Source organism: Heteronotia binoei, chromosome 16, assembly GCF_032191835.1.
Source record: "Heteronotia binoei isolate CCM8104 ecotype False Entrance Well chromosome 16, APGP_CSIRO_Hbin_v1, whole genome shotgun sequence".
Lineage (NCBI taxonomy): Eukaryota > Metazoa > Chordata > Lepidosauria > Squamata > Gekkonidae > Heteronotia > Heteronotia binoei.
The window spans coordinates 5,527,710-5,553,932 of record NC_083238.1 but is presented as its reverse complement, the minus strand read 5'-3'; positions in this window follow the sequence as shown (position 1 = coordinate 5,553,932).

Sequence of the window (26,223 nt, the reverse complement as noted above, 5' to 3'; positions counted from 1 at the left end):
ACCCAAAATAAATTCCGCCACAGCCTGTAACTCAATATCCCCCTTCTTGGGCTGTAAATTGTCCATGTAAGACAGCAAGTGAAAGTGAATTCATTGTTGCAAGGGGAAAAAACCCTCTGATAGTATGGTACCCCATATTATTTATTTATTTAATCCCGCCCTCCCGACAAATGGACTCAGGGTGGTTTACAGCATAAAATTACAGCAGTCACATTAAAACTTTAAAACATCAATTCCAGTCCACAGTGGGTTTTAGATTAAGTTATGGATGACATCTGGAGAAATTGGAATTGGTTGATTGGTTGATTTTAATGTTTTAATGTTGTTTTTTTAATAATGTCATGCTGATGTTTATAACCTGTTGTAAATTACCCAGAGCCCTGTGCAGTCAGGTACTGGGCAATTCAGAGAGCCAGTTTGATGTAGTGGTTAAGTGTGTGGACTCTTATCTGGGAGAACCGGGTTTGATTCCCCACTCCTCCACTTACAGCTGCTGGAATGGCCTTGAGTTAGCCATAGCTATCACAGAAGTTGTCCTTGAAAGGGCAGCTGCTGTGAGAACCCTCTCTGCCCCACCCACCTCACAGGGTGTCTGTTGTGGGGGGAGAAGATATAGGAGATTGTAAACTGCTCTGAGTCTCTGATTCAGAGAAAAGGGCAGGGTATAAATCTGCAGTCGTCTTCTTCTAAAATATAATTTTTTAAAAAAAAAATTACCTATATTTTCTAAACACTGGAGCTGACAGGCCTGCAAATGAATTAGAGTGCATCTCGACTCATTTCAGCAACAAGAATGCCTCATCCTGGTTTAATTGTTATACCATCATTTTTTATGAACATGGATTCATCTTGCTGCCATGCTCAAGCATATCCTTCCTCTGCCCCTGCTCACTGACTGCACTTGAAGGCTTTCTGGTCCTGGTAGTCTTCAATCAAATCCTAGGTTTCCATAATGTTTGAATGCAGGCAGCTGGGTAAACTGGAATTTATCTTGTGTCTTCAAACTGGAATTCTAAATGAGTATTGATTTCCTCTGCATAGGAGTAAAGTAGTGGGGGGGAAGTAAAAGACAAAAAAAAAAGTCCTGGCATCACAACAAACAGCCTTGGCCCGCCCAAATGAAGCCTTTTATGAATCTTCTATTAAACTTAGGTCAGTTGGCAAGGTCTCATGTGCATTTAGTAATTATGAAAGGTTGTTCACTGTAGCAAAGATCACTTTATGGTTGTGCCAGATCTGCAGATTAAGGAGGGGAACAATAGGTGTTAATAAAATTGTGCATGCAATGGAAAAAGTGGATAGAGAGAACTTTTTCAACTCTACCATGAAGTTGATGGGCAATAGATTCCAGAAGACAAAACAAGTACTTTTTCACTCAGTGAGCAATAAAATTCACTTGTCAGAGGATGTAGTGATGGCTGCTATCATAGATTACTTTAAATGGGGCCTGAGATGCATTCATGGAGGCTGATAGGCTGTGGTGGCTAAAGGATACCTTCACATCCAGAGGCAGCCAAACTCTGAATACTGGCATGCAACATCGTGGGAGGTCTTGGCCTATCTGCCTCGATTGTTGGCCCTTTGGGATAACTGAATGGCCATTATGTGAAACAGGATACTGGACAAGATGCTCTCCCCAGAGCTCCTCCAAGTTGAGGAATTCTAACCATCAGTATTTTATCAGTGTTAGCGACATGATTACATTATCTTGATGTTTTATTATATTTCTGTTTAACATGGCAATGTATTGATTTTTTAATTTATTGCATTGATTTCAATAGAAAGGCAGAATAAGTAACTGTAATTTTAAACCTACTGACATAAATTGATTTAGAAGAATATAATTCTGTTTGAGACTGCACTGTAAGGGATTTTTCTAAAGAGCTAGCTCAAGTTTTTAAAATATTTGATGGCAACAGCTTCTGATTTAAAATGTTCTAGAGTAATTTCCCCATATAGTTGCCAACATATTTTCACTGTTCTTGACTCCAGACTGATTATCTCTTGAGGGGTTCTTTTAGATTGATTCCCCACTAGCAGTTGTTCCCCCCCAGGGCTTCTGCTTTCCCTGGCTCAAGTGATCAATTCCGAACCTGTTGCTTCTGGAACTCTAAAAAAGAAAAAAAAGAGCAGGAAGCCATGAGGAAAATTGGAGGGAGCTGCAGATCAAAATGCATCCATGCAGCAACTGGTGGGGAACTGATAGCTTGAGCCAGGGAAAGCAGAAGTTCAGGGGCAGAGCAACTGCTAGTGTTGAACTGGTCTTAGACTTTGTGGTTTAGTTTCTATCCTAAATTGTCAATCTGAGAAAGAAAGAAAGAAAGAAAGAAAGAAAGAAAGAAAGAAAGAAAGAAAGAAAGAAAGAAAGAAAGAAAGAAAGAAAGAAAGAAAGAAAGAAAGAAAGAAAGAAAGAAAGAAAGAAAGAAAGAAAGAAAGAAAGAAAGAGATTAAGGCCAGCGTGAAGAACAACCCATTCGCATTACACCTTTGTTGATTTATTTGTATTTTAATATATGAATTCTCTAAAGTATACATTATAATCTCCTGAATTACAAACCAATTTTTTAGCAAGTTCCCCTCATTAAATTATATGCAGTCATCACTGAATGCTGACATTTTGGATCTTCCATAAATTAGAGAGCATTAGTTGTCTGTAAATTAGAAGGCATATAATCCTCCTCACATTTTATATTTTGTTTAGACATCAGGTCTCCTGTATTACAAGCCCAACTAGTTTCTGGTGTTTGTGAAAGGGAATTTCATTTACCCTCTGCTTGCGGTGGATCCTGATGGATCAGCAGTGCTGTTTACCTTAGAAAGTGGCCCTCTGGAAGCTTCCCTCTATCTTGCTGGCCTTCTCATCTGGAAAGTCCGTTCCAAAGAATCAGCAAGCTTTAAATTCACTGTCTCTTATGAATATCATGCACAAAGCAGACACTCCATTCAGGCAAGGAAATGGGATTCTTCAGAAAACTGGTTTATCGTGGGATTGGTTGCCTCCATTATGGTTAATAATTTGTTACTGCTTTTAAAAGCTCAGACTTCAGCTATTTTCAAGTAAGTGCATATTACCCAACATGACAGTAATGATCAATTAATTTAATAAACATCTCCAGGAACGTAAAACCTATATATACAACGAACAAGAGGATACTATCGATTGCTGTCTGAAAGAACATTTTTGCCATGCCTGTTAATGGTTCATTAATCTGCTTTAAAATTCATTGTGTGCATTTGGATCTTGGAAAAGAAGCACATAACAACATAAAAGACCAGGTTTTTGCCATAAAGGGGAGATGATAATTCATCGGCAATGATATTTTTAGAGGTTCCTGTGCTCTTATGTCATTATTCTGCAGCCTTGGTTTCTTGGCAGTGCTTCTTCTCTGCTTTGTCTTTATTGTAAAAGGTGTTCCATTAATCCTACAATGGCAAGAGCTAATAAGATAAATGCAATGGGAGGAAGATGCTTACAGCTCAAAGGAGTAATTGTTAGAGATCCTGGTAAGCAGAATATGGGCAGAATAAATATGGGCATATAAAGACTATGTTGAACATAGAATTTCCATAGGACCATGCCCAATCTCACCTAAGAGGGCTGTAATCCAAAAAGTAAGAGCCATAGGAGAACCAATTGATTCTAAATGTGCAACTACCACCAAAAATGGCAACTGCATAAATAGTTGTTTTCTCTCCTTACTATATGTTTTGTTTTTCCCTTTCCCAGTGGCAATGTGGAGTTGGGCTGGGAAAATGCAAAATGTTGGAGTCGCTAAACACAGGCCTGCAGTTTTCAGCAACAGTCATGCACTGAATGTAATTTAATCTGACCTTTGTCTCAGTAACGCTCTAGAAAACACTGTGCTAATTTCTGCTGATGGAAGGAATTTCCAGCAATGGTCCAGGAGTTTCCCTATATTATTCTTCTGGCTATATCCCAAAATATGCCTCCAGTGCTGCTCCTGAGAACCCCAGGAATAGAATGATGGGGGAGGAGTTAGAGGTTTGCAGCAGGAGGGGGAAATGGCAAAAAAATATTGTCTTTTGTTCCTGGAAATTTTTATATTTGGAACTGCATACTGCTGTTACATACAACAGTACAAAAATATGGGTTGGATTCAGTGAACCATGAACATTATGAATTCAGAGAACAGGTCTTTCACTCTTAGAAACTCCTCCTGCAGGTCAGGGGATCTTCAGAGACAGAGGGCAGGGGGCTTCAGTTTGAAAGGAAATTGGCAGATTACTCTCTCCCCTGTGAGTTCTTCTGTTAACCTAAAAAGCTCATCGAAAAGTTGTTAGGATGATCCTCCTAATTCTCTCCTCTTGCTACCCCTACACCTTTGCAAAAACGCAGGAGGGAGTGAAAGACTGTCCATTTTAAAAAGGGGTGATTTTTTTTTAGCTATAATTAACTTTTTAAAACCTGCTTTTTAAAATCATAAACCTTCTTCATGATAACCAGTAAATTTTTGATAACAACCTCCATGTTAATAGAGAAGCAGCTGTTCCCAACCAGCAGCCTCATTGTTCTAGCAGTTATTTTCCTTACTGAAAATAGCAACAGGAAGAAAAAAACAAAACACAATAGGAATATCACCCACCATTTTAATTGCTGGAGAAAAATTATATGCAACTACAGCTTGAAGCTAAGTGGGTGGTAGATTACTTTACTTCAGGGCAGATTCTGGTAATTTGACTGCCCACCAGCTGTGGAGCCAACTGCAGCTGCGGGTGGGGGCTGCTTTCCCTCCTTCAGAAGGGGGAAGAGATGGGGATCTAGTGAGTTCCAGCATCATGGCATTGCCACACAGGGGTGGAGCGGGCATAAATTTAAGGAAGGCTTCATCCCTGCTCTTTCTCTTTCACTGAATGCTGGGCAAGAGGTAGGATAGGGGTGGCTTCAGCAAAAGAAGCGAGGATTAGGCCATGACCTGCCTAAATGGCAGTGGCAGCCTCCTTGGTGGTCCTAGAGCAGGCCAGGGGCTATTAGGGCCCATTTTATCCCTGGGTTAGGGGAGACATTGGAATGAGGGGGCAGGGGGCAATGGTGGAGAGGCTGGTGCCAGCCTGCTACCCGGGGTAGGGTGGCAGCATCTTGATGACCTCCTCAGGAGTCATCAGACATGGAGTGGGCCAGGGGGGCATTAGGGCCCATATTTCCCAGATTAGGGGGGAGTCAGCATGAGGGGAAGAGGACACCAAAGGGCCATAGGTAGGGACTGGGTCACATATGATGTGATTCATCATATGAACAAGAGGGCAGTGCCAGACTTGGGGTGCCTGCAGTGTTAGGAAAATCTGGGAAGTATTAGCAATAAAACTACACAGCCAAAGCTTTTCTTTAGGTGGCTGATAAGACTCTTCTAGAGGAGTAATCCTGTTCTTTTTCACCCTCACCCTCCCTCATTCATGAAGGCAGGAGGTACTCACAGTCCTTTTCATGGCATGAAGGGCTACGAATGTTTCTGCTAGATTGATACTTGACATGGCTGTCCCATTGCCAAGTGGACTCAACAATTGGGAGCCAATTGGGAGCCTGCTCATCTCTCCATGCACAGAGTACCTTTTAATGCTGGTAGAAGTCTGGCAGAGGAGCCTGGGTATGCAAATTAAATGCCTTGTTCAGGCTTTAACAATTTCCAAAACAGATGCTAAAGGAAAATAAAAACAACAGGAGGCTAAAATGTTAGAGGGAAGATCTACTGAAGGGGAAAGTTTCTTCCAGAGAGGAAATTCTCACACCATGCAGCCCTGCTAGGGATGCCAGCCTCCAGGTGGGGCCTGGGGATTCCCTGAAGAAAATGGCAATACGACCCAGGCCTGGTATAGCTGTGCATATTCCCTGTGAGGCTACTAACAATAAAGGAATAAGGATAGGAGGTTCTATAGGGGAGGGTCTCCCCGCAAAGTATAAAACAAAGCTCAATACATTGCAATAGTGGCTATACACTGGCCTTTCAGAGAGACTTCTGCTGATTGATGTTCCTGGAGAGTATGAGAGGGTACATTCTTCTCCACCCACGCATTTTCCTGGACAGAAAGGTTTCCCAGATATGCTGCCTTTGGCCAAGGCTCTTTCACAGTCTATGCATTACTTTTAAATTTCACAAAAGTTTTCCAGTAGACAGGGGAGGGAAGTTGTCATCATACCCCAGTCATGAAAAGGTTAAGCTGAAGCTAAATCAATATCTGGAAAAAGGTATGTGTCATTCAGCCTGGTCACCTGGGTGTAGAGCTTTGGAAACAAAGAAGACGAGATGGAGTGGATGGGCTCAAGGCTGGCTCATCCACTAGGCAAATTAAGCGATAACCTAGGGCATCGAGAAGGTGGGGGTGCTGAATTGAGTGCCCAAGACAACTGTCTAGTTTGGCTCTCTTCCCTCTGTCACCGCCACCACTGCTGCTGCCAGCCGCCACCACCCCCTCCCTTCCCTTTCACTGTGCTCTGCCTGCCCCCAGCCCCCAAAGCTTGCCACTGCCAGCCCCTCCCTTCCCTTTTGCCATGCTCCACCCGCCCCCACCTCTTGAAGCTCACCACCACTAGCCACCGCCAGCCCTCTCCCTTCCCTTCCACCATGCTCCGCCTGAAACTTGCCATGGCCACCGCTGCCAACCCCCTCCCTTCCCTTCTGCCACACTCCATCTGCCCCCTGAAGCACAGATGCTGGCTGCCTTGAAGCCAGTAAGGCCCAGCCTCATTGTGCTTCAGGTGGAAGGAGGGCAACAGAGCACAGCACTGCAGAGAGAGGGAGGAAGGCACCAGGGGAGGGGGTGCCAGACAGGGTGTCTGCCTGGACCAGAAAGAATAGTTAGTTACACTGGCATTGATTTTTAAACTTTGCTTGTGCACCCTTTCCACTTATTTTGTAGAAGAAATATGTACATCAGCAGAGAAAAGAGGATTTAAATTGCACCTTCCTATAAGTGTAAAACAATAGGGTTTCCATGTCTCCAATGGCCATGAGAGGGGAGACAATGGGGAGGTAGGGTTGTTATATCCAGGACAGGAAAATCCTGGAGATTTGGGGGGGGTGAAACCTGGGGAGGGAGGGACAGAGTTTGGAGAGATGACTCAGAGGGGATGCGATAACATAGAGTTCACCCTCCACAACTGCCTTGTCCTCCAGGGGAACTGAATTTAGTTGTCTGGGGATGATCGGTCATCCTGGCTCACTTCCAAGCCTCTCCAGGGGAACTGAATTTAGTGGTGAGGCGTGCATGATCTGAATAAATGGTAGGCTGCATACAGTTTTATATATTAAAAGGTGAAAGTATAGACATTTTCACTATTTTTCTCAATCATGGCAATACTTATTAAAATACTGTTTCAGTTATTTATTTTATTTATATCCTGCCCTCCAGGGATATAAAGACTCAGAGCAAGTGTAAGGAAATGCCCCTAATTCCCAGTACATCGTAGTCACCCATCTGGTTGCCAGAGTGCCTGGAGACAGAGCTCTCACACATCTGCCAGAAGGACGTGGGTTTGCCTACCAGACTGGAAAGGACTTATGAGTACTAACAGCCACAACGCTAAAGCAGTGCTCCGTGTCCCTGGAAGAGTGCCAGCAAGGAAAATGGATGGTTTCCAGTCGCTTCGGGCAAACGCTATCCCTGTTTTGGAGCGGAAGAAAACGTGTCATTAGGAGCTATCCAGGCCATGCAGTTTTCAACCTTGACCATAGAATCCACTTTGGGAGGCTAACACCAGCTATCTTCCAGCAGTGCCAAGACTCCATTTCAGCACAACGGGAATCACACGTACGCAACAGATGTTACCCAATCATGGAGCCATCAAGCTTATCCAGGCGTGGACCCTGCCAGACCCCCTAAGCCTTTGTCCAACGGAACTCAAGACAAAGGCTGGTGACAAGAAGAACACTAAAGAAGAGGAAGACCATCTTCAGCCAGAGCCAAGTTCCTTTGTGTAAACCGGGTGTTACCTTAGGTAGCAATTTGGCCATCTATTGTCACCTTTTTAGATAAGTTTAATAGTCTTAAGCACACCTCCACCCAGTAATTTCCCCCATTCTTCTCCCCAACTGTCATCCTGGAGCATCCCCACCCTGGTCCACTGTAACCTGAAAGTCTAATCAGGTAACCTGGGCCCAAGCTTGTTCATTCGTCAGTTATGGGCACCCAATTAGCCGCCCTGAGCCTGCTTCGGCGGGGGAGGGCAGGATATAAATAAAATTTTACATTACATTACAATTTTACAATTAGCTGCCACCAATTAAGCTGCTATTGGCTACTGCAGAAGTCCAGCCCTTATGGTCACTGCAGAGCCTCCCCTTTTTCCTCCCCTGTACCTCCCATCCCCTGAGGGTCTAAGGTAGTCTATTTAACCTCTGACCCAACTCCACTCAGGTGGGAATCTAGCAGTACCCTATCTCCGCTGTCTAGATCCATCCCTGATTCTTGGCCAGTGTCAGGACTTGTAACCTTTTGCTTTGCTTGCTTTAGCCACACTGACTCCATGTTGTAATTTAGAGTGCTTCACAACGGTCATTAACCCTGGCCCCATTGCTATGCCAACTATTTAGGGCAGCGGGGTAGGCGACAGATAGTCTCTGCTTAACATCCACAGGTGCCCTTTGAAGACAGGCCGTTTGGCCTTCGCACCAAGGGAGCATCCTCCCTTCTGATAACGAACTCTGGGAATACAGACAACTGCTGGAGACCGTGTGAATAATTGTTTTATTGTGCTTTGCTGCGGGCATAAAATGTAACCAACTGCCCGGAGTCGCCATTACTGTTATTTCGTTACTCTGGTACTGTAGTTCTTCAATAAAAGTCTTAACTTGCAACAAGTATTGGGCTCGACTGAAGTTCATCCAAGTCCTGACATTATAACAGTAATCTCTTTGTATTTGGACTTATCTGTACTGGCAACCTGGCCCGATGGCGGCAAAGGCTCCAGACAACGGAGAGCCCAACATTCCACCCGACGAGGAACCCCTCGACCCGAAGGTAACAGGGGCGAGGAGGAAACTGAAGGTCCCCGCACCTTTCTCCGTTGACGCCTTCCCTCCCCGAACCTGGAGTCCGAGGAAGTCTACGGCCGCAATGGAGGCCGCGGAGCAACGCTACCGGATCCTAGCCACGGGCGGCGGAGAGGACGACGGAGACGAGCCCAGAGACGAGGGGCTCGGCACCTACGGCGGGGGGGACCCAATCCGAACACTACGCAACGAACTGTTCGATTGGGTGAAGGAGATCCACGACGAGGTCCACGCATCCCGAACCCTGATGGCAGAGGAGATGCAGCAGAACCTGGGGGCGATACGCGACCAAATACGCGCACTCCAGGGAGCAGGGCCCGCGGGCCAGATCCCGGGCGGAGGAGCGCCCGCGGGCCCCCCGGCCGGGCCTCCCGCAGGTCCCCCGGCCGGGCCCCCCACAGGTCCCCCAGGCGGGGGGGCGCCGCCGGCCGGACCACCGGCGGGTCCCCCGGCCGGGCCACCGGTTGGGCCGCCGGTGGGCCCCCCCGCCCCCACCACCCGGCGGACCAATCGCCCCGGCGCTGCCGGCCCCGATTGCCCCGGCCGGGGGCGACGGGGGGGAACCAGAGAATTGAAAATCACGTTCGATGGGGACGGGGACGAAGTGGAGTATTTTACAATCCAGTGCAACACGTTCTTCACGCACTGGGGAGCGGGTTACCCCACAGAAGCGAGCCGGGTCGACCACATCGCCTCCAAACTACGAGGGCCGGCTCGGAAATGGAACGTGGGGCTCTACACGGGAAGGAAGCCCGAGCTAGCCACGGTGGCCGATTTCCTACAGGCGATGCTCCGACAGTACGGAGACCCCCTACGAGAGGAGAAAGCCATCGCGGCCTTATAGAGGATAGAACAGGGCAGCCGCACCACCCGCGAGTACGCTACCGAGTTCATGGGGCTCTGCGCGGCAGCCCGGGGTTGGAACGAAGTAATGAAATATACCGCATTCAAGAACGGCCTGAACGCGAACATCCTCGATCGGTGCTACCACCAAGGAAGGCCAGACACCCTGGTGGGCTGGATCCAGCTGGCAGGAGAGGTGGAAACGGACCTCCAGCACGTAGGAATGCGGCGGCAGCAGCAAAGTAAGAAGGGAGGGAAGCCAACCCCCTCCCCCAGCAAAGCCGAGGGAAAGCGAGGCCCCATGACTTCGACCCCCTCGGCCACCGCACAGAAATGCTTCCGATGTGGAGACCCCAACCACCTGGCCGCCAACTGCCCGGTGAAACCAGCGCCAACCCCGACGCCGCCGAAACCAGCATCCACGGCACAGAAGAAGAAAGGTAGCCGTTCGAAGGAGCCCAGTCGGGGCGCCGTCGCCACCTCCTTGGCGATTGACGAGGATATTACCACCATAGAAGAATCCAGTGAGGAGTCCTGGGAGCAAGAGTCGGCGGGAAACGACAGCGACCTGCTTTAATTGGTGCTGCGAGGCAGGTCAACCAAACGCCGGCACTACTAACGGTGAGAATTACCGGGGGGCTATTATTTATAACAGTCACCCACTTGAACCCCAATCTCAAAAGATTCATGCACGCCAGGGCCCTGATCGATTCCGGGTGCACTCGAGACATCATCACCCTGCGCCTGGTGGAGGTGCTGGGGCTAGCCACAACCCCCCTTCCCCACCCCATCCAATTCGAACAAATGGATGGGTCAATTATGAGGGGAGAACCTTGCACACTAGAGACACAGGCCACCCCCATGGGAACGGAGGAACACTGGGGAGTAGAAACTTTTGTCATAGCCCCATCCTCCTCTTTTGATGTAGTGATGGGAGCCGGGTGGCTGGCCAGGCACCAACCGGACATTCGATGGGCTGAGCAGATTGTGCGATTCCCGGACTGGCGGTGTGAGCACCACCACTGGAGGGCCGAGTGGGGCCCGAAAGCACCCCCCCAGAACGAAAGACTTTGCCTCACACTTGAGGAAGTTAGGTCGATACCCAAAGAATACAGGGACTTGAAGAAAGCCTTTAGCGAACGGGAGGCCGACGAGCTCCCCCTGCACCGCCCGACGGACTGCGCCATCGAATTAATCCCAGGGCAGGCGCTACCAAAGGCAAAGCTGTACTCGATGGGGTGGGCGGAGAAGGCGGAACTGAGAAAATTCATTGACAAAAACTTGAAGCGGGGATTCATCCGACCTGCGACGGCCCCCCATGCGGCCCCGGTCCTGTTCCGCAAGAAAAAGGATGGGGGGCTTAGACTTTGCACAGATTTTCGCGGGATAAACGGGATTTCAATGTCCAATGCTTACCCGATCCCACTGATAAGAGACCTATTGAGCACTGTGGCCGAGGGAAAGATTTTCACCAAACTCGATCTCCGAGACGCGTACTTCCGCGTGAGGATTAAAGAGGGAGACGAGTGGAAAACAGCGTTCAACACTCCCATGGGACAGTTCGAATATTTAGTGATGCCCTTCGGGCTTCAGGGGGCACCAGGGGTCTTTATGAATTTCATAAATGAGGTGTTACGGGAATTCCTGTACAAGGGGGTGGTGGTGTACCTTGATGACATCATTATCTATTCGAAGGATCTCGAATCGCATGTACCCCTAGTGAGAAAAGTGTTGACAACCTTGTGTAAAAACAAACTGTATGCTAAATTGTCTAAATGTGAGTTCCACAAAACGGAACTAGACTATTTGGGCTTCCGAGTGTCGGGGGAGGGACTAGCCATGGACCCCGCCAAAATCCAAGCGGTTCTAGACTGAGAGCCCCCCAGAACCCGACGGCAGCTACAATCTTTCCTCGGGTTCGCAAATTTTTACCGCGGGTTCATAAAGGGGTTCGCCCGGGTGATGCTCCCCCTCACCGAGCTTCTCAAAACGAAAGGAAAAGGGGATGAAGCAAAAAAGCCCGGCGCGCGCTTAACTTGGACGCCAGAATGCCACCGGGCCTTCCAAGAGCTCAAACAACTCTTCACCTCTGAACCAATACTGGCTCACCCCAATGAATTAAAACCCTTCGTGGTGCAATGTGACGCCTCCGACGTCGCCGTAGGAGCCATATTGATGCAGAGGGATGAAGGGGGGGAACTACGCCCCTGCGCATATATCTCCCACAAATTTTCCAACGAGCAGAGGAACTGGTCGGTCTGGGACAAGGAGGCCTTCGCAGTAATGTTTGCCTTAAAGACCTGGAGATCTTGGCTGGAGGGAGCCCGAGTCCCCTTCGAAATCTGGACTGACCACAAAAACCTGGAGGCCCTCACCGGCCGCCGCAAATTAACGGCTAAACAAATTCGATGGGCGGGGTTCTTCGCTAAATTTGACTTCGTGTTAAAATACATCCCCGGCACCAAAAACTTTTTAGCCGATGCGCTATCGAGCCTGCCTCAGCACGAAAGTCAGAGAGAGGAGGTAGTCGATTCCCTCATCCCCCCTTCGGCAGTTGCAGGAGGGGTCACTACCCGCTCAGGGAAACAGACTGGGGCCCCTGACTTACCCAAAAAAGAATGTTTCGCCACCGAAGCCGAACTGGAAGGAGGCGAACGCCCAGAAGGGCTCGAGAAGGGCGAGGGGGGGGTCTGGCTTCACAAAGGGAAAATTTACGTGCCGAAGTCCCTGAGAAAGGAGGTCTTGGAGCAATGCCACTCTAACCGCTTAGCGGGCCACTTCGGGTACGTGAAAACCCTTAATTTAATCATCAGACAGTTTTGGTGGCCCCGGCTAAATAGAGATGTCTCCGAATTTGTGCTCGCCTGCCCTACTTGCATTATGTCCAAACGGCGGGGAGGGAAACCACCGGGCCACCTCGTCCCCCTCCCCATGGCCAGTCGCCCATGGGCAGTGGTGTCAATGGACTTCATCGTGGAACTACCCCCTTCCCAAGGGAAGACAGTGATACTGGTGGTGGTTGACACCTTTTCTAAACAAGCCCACTTCATCCCCTGCAAAAAACTCCCCACAGCCAAGAAGCTGGCCCAATTATTCTTTAATCACGTGGTCCGACTACACTCATTCCCCGAAAAGGTCATTAGTGACCGCGGGCCGCAGTTCATTGCCAACTTCTGGCGGGAGTTTTGCAAATTGGCTGGCATCGAGCAGGGGCTTAGCTCCGCGTACCACCCGCAAACGGACGGACAGACGGAGAGGGTAAACGGGCTTCTGGAGCAATACTTGAGGTGCTACATCAACTACCAACAGACAAATTGGGTGGAGCTCCTGCCCTTTGCGGAGTATGGGTACAATAACAGCCTTCATAGCTCTACCAAGACCTCCCCCTTCCAAATTGTCAATGGGTATGAAGGGAAGCCTTTCCCCAACCTCCCCTTACCATCCGGTTCTCAGGAACCCACTTCATGCCAACACTGGTGGGAAGGACTGAGAGAGGGGTGGAAAGTAATTCAAGAGAATCTGGAGGAGGCAAAGAGGGAGTACAAACGGCACTTTGACAAAAAGCATGCCCTCCAGTGGGAGCTGAAAGAAGGAGAGACAGTGTTCCTATCCACCAGAAACCTGCCCCTCCCGCAAGGGTGTCGAAAGCTTGCGCTGAAATATCTAGGTCCATTCAAAATAAAAAGGTGATCAATAAAGTGACTGTGGAATTAGAGCTGCCCAAATCATTGAGTAAGATCCACCCTGTTTTTCATTGCAGCCTTCTTCGCAAGGACCTTGGAGCTACGCAATTTCACCCTCGTCCCCCGGAACCGCCTACGACCCTAGTGAAGGGTCAGAGTCACCATGAGGTGTTGGAAATCCTGGACTCCAAAGTCCAGAGGGGGGTGCTGTACTACCTCATTAGGTGGAAATATTTTTCCCCCAGCTGTGACGAATGGGTGAAAGCTAGCGATGTATCTGCCCCGCAACTGCTTAAAAAGTTTCACCTACTGTACCCACACAAGCCCAAGGCGAAGAGCTTAGGGGGGGGCAGTATGTCAGGACTTGTAACCTTTTGCTTTGCTTGCTTTAGCCACACTGACTCCATGTTGTAATTTAGAGTGCTTCACAACGGTCATTAACCCTGGCCCCATTGCTATGCCAACTATTTAGGGCAGCGGGGTAGGCGACAGATAGTCTCTGCTTAACATCCACAGGTGCCCTTTGAAGACAGGCCGTTTGGCCTTCGCACCAAGGGAGCATCCTCCCTTCTGATAACGAACTCTGGGAATACAGACAACTGCTGGAGACCGTGTGAATAATTGTTTTATTGTGCTTTGCTGCGGGCATAAAATGTAACCAACTGCCCGGAGTCGCCATTACTGTTATTTCGTTACTCTGGTACTGTAGTTCTTCAATAAAAGTCTTAACTTGCAACAAGTATTGGGCTCGACTGAAGTTCATCCAAGTCCTGACAGCCAGTTGAGGGTCCCATTTCCCCCGTCCTGTATCATCGCCATTGGAGCCTTCTTGAAGACTACGATCGGTAATTATCACCCTGTTTGTCTACCCATGTGTTGTCTCTATATCTCTCTCTATTTTTCTTAGGACTGTATGAATGATTTTATGAGTATTTTATCTTGTATGTAAGCCTATATTTTTCTGGAATAAATTTTAATTGTTTTACTTAATTAGAGTCCCTAATTTATTTATTTATTTATTTATTTATTTAGAATTTATATCCCGCCCTTCCCACAAGTGGCTTCCAACAATAAATCCGACACAAAAATTAAACAATATTTAAACATGTAAGGAATTAAACATTTAAAACAGATAAAACCTTAAAAATTAATAAATATTCCAAGTATATAAAAAGAAATCTGGCAAGTTGCATTAAATTCTCAAGCTAGGTGTAAGCTAGCCAGAAGAGGGTTGTCTTACAGGCCCTGCGGAACTGACCAAGGTCCCGCAGGGCCCTCACCTCTTCCGGCAGCTGATTTCACCATGTAGGGGCCATAACAGAGAAGGCCCTTTCTCTGGTGGATTTCAAGTGGGCTTTTTTTGGCCCAGGGATAGTAAGGAGATTTTGTGTTCCCGACCTCAGTACTCTCTGGGGAACATGTGGGGAAAGACGGTCCTTCAGGTAGACAGGTCCCAAGCCATATAGGGCTTTAAAGGTGATAACCAGCACCTTGTACCGGACTTGGTATATCACTGGGAGCCAGTGCAGGGTCCGGAGACCCGGCTGAATGTGTCCCCACTTGGGAGACCCAGTAGCAGCCGGGCCGCGGCATTCTGCACCAGCTGCAATTTCCAAGTTCGGGACAGGGGCAGCCCCATGTAGAGGGCATTACAGTAGTCCAACCTCGAGGTGACCGTAGCATGGATCACTGTTGCTAGGTCGTCATGCTCTAGGAAGGGGGCCAACTGCCTTGCCCGCCTAAGATGAAAAAACACGGACTTGGCAGCGGCTGCTAATATTTTTGAGCATTAATTTCTGGACGTGGAATCCTGTATACACAGGTAAAAGAGCCTGATTAAGCCAGGTGCCTACCTGACAATTCCCCATCCTCGTTTTGAGGGCATTTTGGCTTACACAAGTTCAGTTAAAAACAAACAATGAAAACAATTAGAATGCAATAAAATTACAATAAAAGCAGCTAAAAATACAACTAAACCTAAAAACTCTGCCTCTACAGTACTGACCAGTCAGTCCAAAAGCCCATAGGATCCCAATTGCTGGAATGAGGAGGGGAGGCCAAATAGCAGGTGACATCCACTGCCTCAGCTGAAGATCTGGCAGAAGACCGGGTCCCACAAGGCCCAGATTTGCAAGGGGAGCTCATTCCAGGGCCAAAAAGGCAGGTCAGACATATTTGGGACCAGGGACCCACCAGAAGACGTTGGGTTGCTGATGAGGCTCATATGGGGAGAGGTTTTCTGAAGGTATGCTGGCCCCTGGTTGCATAGGGCTTTGAAGGTAAGTACAAGAATGAACTGAATCTAGTATTCAAAAGGCAGCCAGTGCAGTTTGTGCAGCACAGGATAGATCTGCGCCCATATAGTCGTTGACATCAACATCCATGCAGCTGCGTTCTGTACCAGCTAGAGTTTCTGGAGCAGGGCCAAGGGCAGCCTCATGTAGAGAGAGTTATTATAAACCAGCCTGAAATAATAATAATAATCTGTGATGGATTCAGTTTCAATGGGCTCTGTTGCAACCATCCAGCCACAGTTTGTAATGCTCCACCCAATTTCTCTGGGGCAGAGCCTGGATGGCCATCCATTAGCAGATAGAGCTGTGTCATCTGCATATTAGTGACACCCCCGCCCATATCTTCAGATAATCTGGCCTCAGCATGGTTCACACTGCTGAGTGACATGCATGTCCAGTCTGATCTGTGAAATTTCGCAGGACGTGTGAGGCATGTAAAGCAGTCTCCTCAATAGCCATTTGCTCCCTCTGCCACCAGGGGCTTCTTGGTATATTATTTTAAATTGGCAATTGGATATCATTGCATCATCATGACAATCTGGTTCTCTGAATCACCAGCTTTCATTTAAAAAGAAAGTCTCTAGGTTCTTTTGTTGCAGAGATATGGGGAAAGACACATTTCTATAACGAAAGCAACTAGCAACCCACTTTTTTGAAAAATGTAAACTTGGTATTCAGAGATCCTGATATATATATTTATATTGTTAGAACAATATTAGAACATTGTTAGAACAATATTAGAACATTAGAACAATGTTAGAACATTCAATTGCTGATTTTTTTTTCAAAAAGATGGAGAAGACCCTAGTGGCTGCAGTGGTGGTGGTGGCTGGAGCATAGAAACTATTGAGAAACCTGCCATGTGGCAGTCCCGTTGCCACTGTGCTGTAATGGCAGGAAATGACACAAGCCTGTCATTGTGCAGAAAACTCCTTAGTCCTTTATTTATATGGTGTCAAAAGCAGTTGATATGTTCTTGTCAGAAAAAATCCAAATCCCTTTATCTTTTATGGTTGTCACTAAAAACAAGCATAATAATCTGCTCATCTCTTATTGGTTTATATTCATTTGTGACCAAGAGTGATTAATTTAGCCACTGTTGATATCGTTTCCCCCGACCTATAATGGAGAAAAATCCCTTTTTATATCATGGCTTCATGATCTAGCAACTGATGTTACTGTTTAAAAACCACCCATAGTTTTCGTTCCTGGCACATTCTGAGTCTCTTTGCCTTCTATATCAAACATAAGGTTAATTACACTGTCAGCTCAATTACATTGATAAGGAAAATATTGCAAAAGCTTTCACAAATAAGGAACTGATCTGACAAAAACCTACAGACATCCTTAACCCAAACAAAACAGGTGTAAAAATGTGAATTGTAAGGAGCTTGAGGGTCAACTTATACAATATGTTGGAAGATCCCTGAATGAATTTCCAGGGCATTTTTATTGGTATCTAATAGCCAAAGGGGTGTGTGTGCCATTTTCCAAGAAATCATTTTCCTGGAGGTACCTTTGGGGGGGGGGGGACATAACTCAAACTCCATAAATCCAATCCTCACCTTACAAGAAGACAGTCTGTTTCTCAGACTTGCAAATGAGAGGAATTGCTCTCATGCATCTCCAAGTCATTAGAGGTTACAATATCAAAAAGTGGGGAGGCTTTAAACCAGGGGTGTCAAACATGCATCGCGGGGCCAAATCAGGCCCACAGAGGGCTCCTATCAGGCCCCTGAGCTGTCATTTGCTTCCTTCTGCCTCTCTCTTGGTTCCTTTTGCATCGCAACTTGCTTTACCAGGCTTGCTCAATCTCACAGGAGCTACAGAGCAAAGCCTCTATTTTCTCCATTGGCTAAAGCTCCTCCCTTGGGGAGGAGAGCGGAGAGGGATAGCTTACTTTGCCAGGCTCTCTAAGTTGCACAGCAGAGCTACTGAGCCAAGTCTCTCTTCCTTCTATTGGCTAAGGCTCCTTCCCCTTCTGGTCCCCTGGGGAAGGAAAGGAAAGAGCCAAACTTCCTTTGTTGAGTTCCCTGGATTGCACGGGAAAGCACCTTTAAGACCAAGTGCTAATGTTTTAAGCGTGTTTTTAAAGTTTTTTAAAAAAATAAATAAAAGAAATTGTGTTTTCTGTGTCCTTTATAAAGCTTCTATCTCTGCTACCTGGCATTACATTTTATGATGCACGTCGCCCCGCCCAACAAAGTCTCCTTTATTTCAGATTATCCCTCATAACCAGGGGTTATTTTGTAAAAAAGTAGGTGACAAAGCTCATTAACTTATTAGCATATGCTGCCCCCCCCCACCAACCAAAAACAACACGACGCAAGAAAGGAGGGCCCCGGACGAGCGAGACCTGCTTGGGCTGACTAGAGATCCAGCCAGCCCAAGCAGGCCTCACTCACCTGGGGCTTTCCTTGGCAGCCCCCCTCACAGTTAAAAGGCCAGCAAGCCACCTGCCGCCCAAAATAAGAAGTGGAGAAAGGGTGGTGTGGGCTTCTCCAGGGTTTAATGAGGGCTGATGGGGGTGTGGCAAAGCTCCTGGTGGCTGGCTGGTTGCCCGCTCTCCTAATCCAGGGTTTGTTATGCAGCTGCACCTACTATTCAATGGACAAGGTAGGTGGGGAGGAAGAGGTAGAACCCTAAGAAAGGTTCACGAGCTGCGCTCCAGTAAGCTCCTGCTGAATCTGAGGCCATAACAAATGAGTTTGATATCCCTGCTTTAAATCCTATTTCCCAGGCTTCTGACCACAGGAAATAAAGCTGCTCTAACCAATAGAGCAAGCTATACTACAGCATGTGACTTAAAAGGTACTTAAACTACATTGCCCATAAGCCTTCATCTTAAAGGAACAATATTTATTTCTCTACCTTCACACAGACTGATTAATATATGCCTGCTGTTGCAGCACAGTTCCCTGTTTCGTTTCTTCGTTATATTTGCTTGTATGGTTGCCAATGTTCTCTATGCTTTTCACTGTTGTTTTTGCAGATCTGATAGCAGTGAGTAAGTAAACTACATTGTGTAGTTGCATACACACCAGTTTATGATAAAAATTCAGCACCAGAAAACTATGAGTGAGTTGCATGTGTCTGAGCATATAGATTAACATTGACTTCAGATAGTGAAGCTCACAAGCTCAATGAGCTGGTGTTACAGAGTGTATAATGAATCATCCACTTCATGATGGATCATGTAATTTATGAACACTCCAGAGGTTCAAGCCAACGACTTCCTGGATTGTTCTGTTCATATATACATGCCTATTAACTTTCAGGGGAAGAAGGAAGAAACTGAATGAATTAATAATGAACTGGCAACAGATTCACAGCAATTGTTCATGAAATTCTGTACCGCTGAATTTCTCCACCAGATCTGATTTGTTGACTCATGTCTGTCTGTCTGTGCATCAGCCTTTTCTTGGCATCATGTCAAAACACATAACATTGTGTAGGCTGCTTCATGCTTCTCAGCTACCTTACCAAATAAGCCCCTCCCCTGATATGCATTGGTTTCTGGGAACCACTGTATGACTGCAGTGTTTATTCAGCCAAAAACATATTAAATATACTGAACAATGAAGTAAAATGCATATACATTATATATATATATATATATATATATATATATATATATATATATATATATATATATATATATATATATATATATATATATATATATAAGTCTTTTTTCAGCAAGAACGCACAGGAACGCAGTTCCGGCTGGATTGGTATCAGGGGGTGTGGCCCAATATGCAAATGATCCCTGCTGGGCCTTTCCCACAAAAAGGCCCTATGTCAGTGATGGTGAACCTTTTAGAGACCGAGTGCCCAAACCGCAACCCAAAACTCACTTATTTACACAAAATGCCAACACAGCAATTTAACCTGAATACTGAGGTTTTAATTTAGAAAAAACAACTCATAGTCAAATTAACAAATTGAAAAAACATTTGGTCTGGATAGCATTTGCTTAGGAAACCAACAAACTAGTAACATGTCAGAATGGGAGAATGATGGTGAGAGTGTCATAAGGCAATAAATGGAGGCTGTTCATTGCTCTGGGTTAAACTGAGAACATGCCTTTCCCAGAGGTGTTCCTGTCCACCTAATTTACTTTTGAACATGTAACATTCGAACATAAGAGAAGACATGTTGGATCAGGCCAATGGCCTATCCAGTCCAACACTGTATCACACAGTGGCCAATACACACACACACACATAGTGGCTAATACCAACTGATGGACCTCTGCTCCATATTTTTATCCAATCCCCTCTTGAAGCTGGCTATGCTTGTAGCCGCCACCACTTCCTGTGGCAGTGAATTCCACATGTTAATCACCCTTTGGGAGAAGAAGTACTTCCTTTTATCCGTTCTAACCTGATTGCTCAGCAATTTCATTGAATGCACACGAGTTCTTGTATTGTGAGAAAGGGAGAAAAGGACTTCTTTCTTTACGTTCTCCATCCCATGCATAATCTTGTAAACCTCTATCATGTCACCCCACAGTCGACGTTTCTCCAAGTTAAAGAGCCCCAAGCGTTTTAACCTTTCTTTATAGGGAAAGTGTTCCAAACCTTTAATCATTCTAGTTGCCCTTTTCTGCACTTTTTCTAATGCTATAATATCCTTTTTGAGGTGTGGTGACCAGAATTGCACCCAGTACTCCAAATGAGACCGCACCATCGATTTATACCGGCTGATTTGTTTTCAGTTCCCTTCCTAATAATTCCCAGCATGGCGTTGGCCTTTTTTATTGCAATTGCACACTGTCTTGACATTTTCAGTAAGTTATCTACCATGACCCCAAGGGACTTGGGGATATTCAGTCTGGAGAAGAGGAGGTTTAGGGGGGGGAGACATGATTGCTCTTTTGAAGTATTAGAAGGGCTGCCAATTAGAGGAGGGCAGGGAGCTGTTCCTGCTGGCAGCAGAGGAGACAACTGGCATAGGAAAAACTTTTTAACAGTAAGAGTTGTTGAACAGTGCCATCGACCCCCTCACTGGCAGTCTTTAAGCAGCGGCTCGACAAACACTTGCCAGGGATGCTCTGAGAAACCAGAACAGCAGTGCAACGGTTCAAAAACAGCTTATCAACAATTTGCCTTATGGTCCCTGTAGCTTGAAAGAGCTCTGCTCAGATACTACTATCAGAAGCATCGTATTTGAAAGCAAGGAAGCCTGCAGTTCCTCCCTTTCCACTCCTAAACCAGAGGCGATCCTGGCCACTGTTTCTGCCAGATTAGTGGGATCCAACATTTCCTGTAATAAAACCCACATCCCTTCAAAAAAAAGTGACCTGATATCTCATCTTTGCTCTTTTCTTCCCTTCAGCTTGGACCGTGCCACAACAGTTTTGAAATATGAAACACAACCAGGTCTTGGCCACATGAAAACATAAAGGATTCTCTTATAAATATAAAGCTTTTGCAGATGACATTGTGTTTATTATAGAGAATCCGATTCAAGTAACACCGTTGCTCTTAACCAAGATAAAAGAATATGGAGAGATTGCAGGACTATATATAAATGCAGAGAAGTCGATGTTTTTATGTAAAAATATGCAACCAAATAGACAGAATGAATTGCAGGCACTGACGGGGTGTAAAGTTACTTCTAAAGTAAAATATCTTGGCGTAGAAATAACTATGAAGAACATAGATTTATTTAAAAATAATTATGAAAAGCTTTGGTGCAAGATGGACAAAGATTTGACAAAATGGAACAGACTTAATTTGTCTTTATTGGGCAGGATTGCTGCAGTTAAGAATGAATATTTTGCCAAGAATAATGTATCTGTTTCAAACTATCCCGATTGTGAAAGATAGCAAACAATTCAATAAGTGGCAAAAGAAGCTCTCTGACTTTGTATGGGCCGGGAAGAAACCAAGAATTAAGATGAAAATTTTAACAGATGCAAAAGAAAGAGGAGGCTTTCAGCTCCCGGACTTAAGATTGTACCATGACGCTGTTTGCTTGACGTGGATCAAGGATTGGATAATGCTGTTGGATAAAAAACCTTTAAGGTTGGAAGCTCATGGGAACAAATTCAGCTGGCACGCATATTTGTATTATGGGAAACACAAGATGGATGGTTTTTTTTCTCATCACTACATCAGAAACACTTTATTAAATACTTGGATAAAATATAAGAAATATGGTGATGAGAGGAAGCCGCTTTGGATAGTGCCAGCAGAAGTAATAAAAATAACAGCTGAATCTGAGGAAGAAAGAGTGATGTCATACAGTCAATTGTTAAAGATTCAAGGTGGGAAAGTTGAATTAAAGTCAGCAGAAGAGCTAAATAATAAATATGATTGGTTCCAAATGCAACAAATAAAAAGTCTGATGGAAAATATGAAATCTGATGGAATTTGACGTGAGCAAACAATTGGAAAAGGTTTTGCTTGGAGACAATGAAAAATTAATATCAAAAGTATATAAATTATTATTGAAATGGTCTACAGAAGAGGAAGTAGTAAAATCTCAAATGGTTAAATGGGTAATCAATATAAACAGAGAAATCCAAATGGATACTTGGGAGTACCTTTGGAAGAACTCGATGAAGATATCAACATGACAGAATATCAAGGAGAACTGTTTTAAAATGATGTATAGGTGGTATATGACTCCGAAGAAACTGGCAAAGATGAGTAAAAAGATGTCAGATGTTGGAAATGTAAGCACCATGAAGGTTCTTTTTTTCATATGTGGTGGACCTGTGAAAAAGCAAAAAACTTTTGGCGGATGATACAACAAGAAATTTCTAAAATTTTGGGTTATGACTTCAAGAAAGTGGCAGAGACTTTTCTGCTAGGATTACAAATAGAAAAATTTCCAAAAGAAGATAGGACTTTAATTTGGTATCTGCTCTCAGCTGCTAGGACATAGTATGCGCAGCTGTGGAAAAAAGAAAAAATACCAGAGAAATGGGACTGGATTGTGAAAGTTTTATCGTGGAGCGAGATGGATAAATTAACAAGAACTTTGAGAGACTATGATCTGGAAGTGTTTAAAAAGGAGTGGAAGAAATTTAAAAAATATATAGAGTTAGAATGGAATGTAAAAAGACATTGGACAATCTTTTAATATGAATGAGAAGAAAAAGACAGTGTGTTTTGATGGGTTTGGGATACCTTTATATTTGGATTTAAATATATAACTTCGGGGTAAGTCTAATAACGGAGGGAGGGGGGATTGAAAATATCATATGGGTTAGGGATAGAAAAGATATAACTAAACATCGTAACCGTAGGTTATTAATGAATTGTTAAAATACAACATTGGAGGGAGGGGGGATTGAAATGTCATACGGATTAATATTGAGATAATTAAGAAATAACTAAGTTGTATAACCATATGATATCAATAAATTGTTAAAACAGAAAACATGAAGCTGACTTATACCCATCTCTCTAGTGCAGGGGTGGCCAAACTGTGGCTCGGGAGCCACATGTGGCTCTTTCACACACATTGTGTGGCTCTTGAAGTCCCCACAGAGAAGGCATTTGTCTCTTTAAACCACTTCTTCAAGCCAAGCCAGCCAGTGGCTTGGAGAATGCATTTAAAGTTCAAGTTGCTTTCTTTCTTTCCAACTCTCTCCCTCCCCACCTATTTGTCTTCCTTTCTTCCTCCTCTCAGACATCTGACATTCATGTCTGGTGGCTCTCACATCTGACATTTGGCTCTTATGTTAAGCAAGTTTGGCCACCCATGCCCTAGTGGGTCCCATGTAACTCCCTCCCTAAAACTGCTGGAACACCTGCAAAGAATTTTCCTCTGTGTGTTGTGCTTGGGGGCTGCATTGTGGTCAGAATTCGAAAGGTGCCCATGAGCTTAAAAAAGGTGGAGTGCCCTGTGGTCTCTCTGAAGGAGGCCCAATTAGGTTTGCCAGGTTTGGGTTGGGAAATACCTGGAAATTTGGGGGAAGGAGCCTGAGTTTGGGGAGAGGATGAGCTTCAATGAGATATGACTCCAGAGTCCACCTTCAAAAGCAGCCATCTTCTCCAGGAAAACTTATCTCTTATCGGCTGGAAATTTGTTGTAATCCCAAGAGGTTTCCAGCCACCACCTAGGGGTTGGCAACCCTGTTCTGCATCCATGCTCAGAAGGGTATAATGCCAAAGGGTCCACCTTCCAAGGCAGATATTTTCTCCAAGCAAACTGACCTCTGTCACCTGCAGATCTGTTGTAAAACCCAGCAACCTCCAACTACCACCTGGAGCAGGGGTGGCCAAACCATGACTCAGGAGCTACAGATGGTTATTTCACAAATATTGTGTGGCTCTCGAAGCCCCCACCGCCCAATCGACCAGCTTGGAGAAGGCAAGTGACTTTCAATGGTGACATCTGGGGTGTGTGGCCTCATATGCAAATGAGTTCCTGTTAGGCTTTCTTTACATAAAATGCCCTGCAATGTGTGTGTGTGTGTATGAGGAACAGACAGCTAGAACAATGGAATGTCTGCATACAGATTGTAAAGATTAATGGTGATGGGATGGAGCTAGGGGGATTTGCTCATCCCTAGAGCGTCATACTTACTTCTGTTGATTATAAAAGAAAGCAGCAGCTTGTGTGTGTGTTTTTTAAGAACAGCTTACAAACGAGGAGTCCTACAATCAATTTACCATCCATTGTAAACTTGATTAAATCTTTTTTTGGTTAAATTTACAATTTTCTCTGATATAAACTGTTCTCTACAGACTTTTTACTTGATTGATTTTAAGCCATTTTGTGGTTGCCTTAAAGTGTATTTTGTGTGAATTTGATTAAGTGTGACTGCAGAAAGGAAGATTCAATTAAAGCCTAAGCAAAATCCTGCCCTCAGTCAAAATGCTTTTGCTTATTTGAACACTCTCATGATTTTAGGAGCTTTGTGTGATACCATACTTGTAGGCAAATTAAATAGGCACTACTAGAGTAATGAAAACAATCATGAGTTGCCAAGTGCCTTGTTTTAATAGACAATTTTCTGCTGATCTTGGCATATCTTTGTTTGGCTGACATTCTGATTGTAAGACATCTGATCAGATCCTTTGTTGAGTGACCTGAAGTGCCATCCTAAGCACAGTGACACCTTTCTCTAAGTCCATTGATATCAGTGTTTTAGAAAACCATGTTTCTGCGTAGGAAATGGTGGCTGCCTAGAATCCAGCTACTGAAGCTACCCTGGCTTGTAATAGCATGTTGGTTGGCCAGATGTAGAGGAGTGTGCTTCTGTACCTTTAAAAGCTGGGTAGGAGAGGGCATTTCAGCACATGCACCTTTATTGCTGCTGCTCCTCCTCCTACACAATTAATGAAGATACAGAATATCTGTAATGGTCTGTACTTGTTCACTTTAGGAATAAAATGAAAGCTTTGCATGGTGGAAAGATATTAGCAATATGAGGGTTTGGGAGCAGAGAGAAATATTCCAGATCTTGGGTACCAAGTAAGATCCAGAAAGTCTAATGTTATGTTGTCATTTTGGCAGGATTTTGCACTTAGGCAGCTAAAGAGTAATTCTATCCAAAACATTTATATCCCCCTTTTTCACCCAAAATAGTTCTATAGTAGAGTTGTAAATGTATAATATCATACAAAATAATGCAAGAGAATCAGAAAATCATGATGAACATCTCACAAAATAGATTAAGAAACACCAGTACCCCCTGGAAGAATATAACCTTAGCCTTGCTCTGGAATGGTAGTTAAGGAAGCTTCTGTCAACATTAAAGTCCATGTCCATGGCACTGCTATCGAACAGGCCTCATGCAGCCATTCACCTGATGGTGAAAGATTGCTGAAGATAATATCCTGGTTAGTTCATATGAAGAAGATGGGGCCTGTATCACTGTTGGTATTGCCAAGCATATTGTTGGCACATATGCAGGAGAGATATTTATTTTATTTATTTATTTGCATTATATTTATATCCCATCCATTCTGTACAAACTCAAGGCAGCTAACAGAATAAAATAGAGAGTAAACAAAAGCAATATTAAAACAATAAAAACATCAGATAAATGGCAATGGTGCTACTTCAGGCTGATCATGTAATATTTTTTTTCTCAGACGCACAGATCCTGGGCAGTTAGTAATAAAAGTGCGATGGATCCAGACGTGGTAGCATCCCTCTCCCATTAGATGTTATATGCCATCCAAAACAGTTCAGTCTTGCAGGCTGAATCCCGCAGGGCCCTGATGGCTTCTGGGAGGGTGTTTCAAAGTCAAGAAGGCTCTTGCTCTGGTGGAGTTGAGCCTAGCCTCCTTTAACCCCGGGACAGCCAAAAAATTTTGAGAGCTTGATTGCAGTTTTCTCTGGGGAACATGTCCCGCAGATAGGTAGGTCCTAGGCCATATAGGGCTTTGAAGGTTAATACCAGGACCTTGAAACGGATTCAGTATGCAA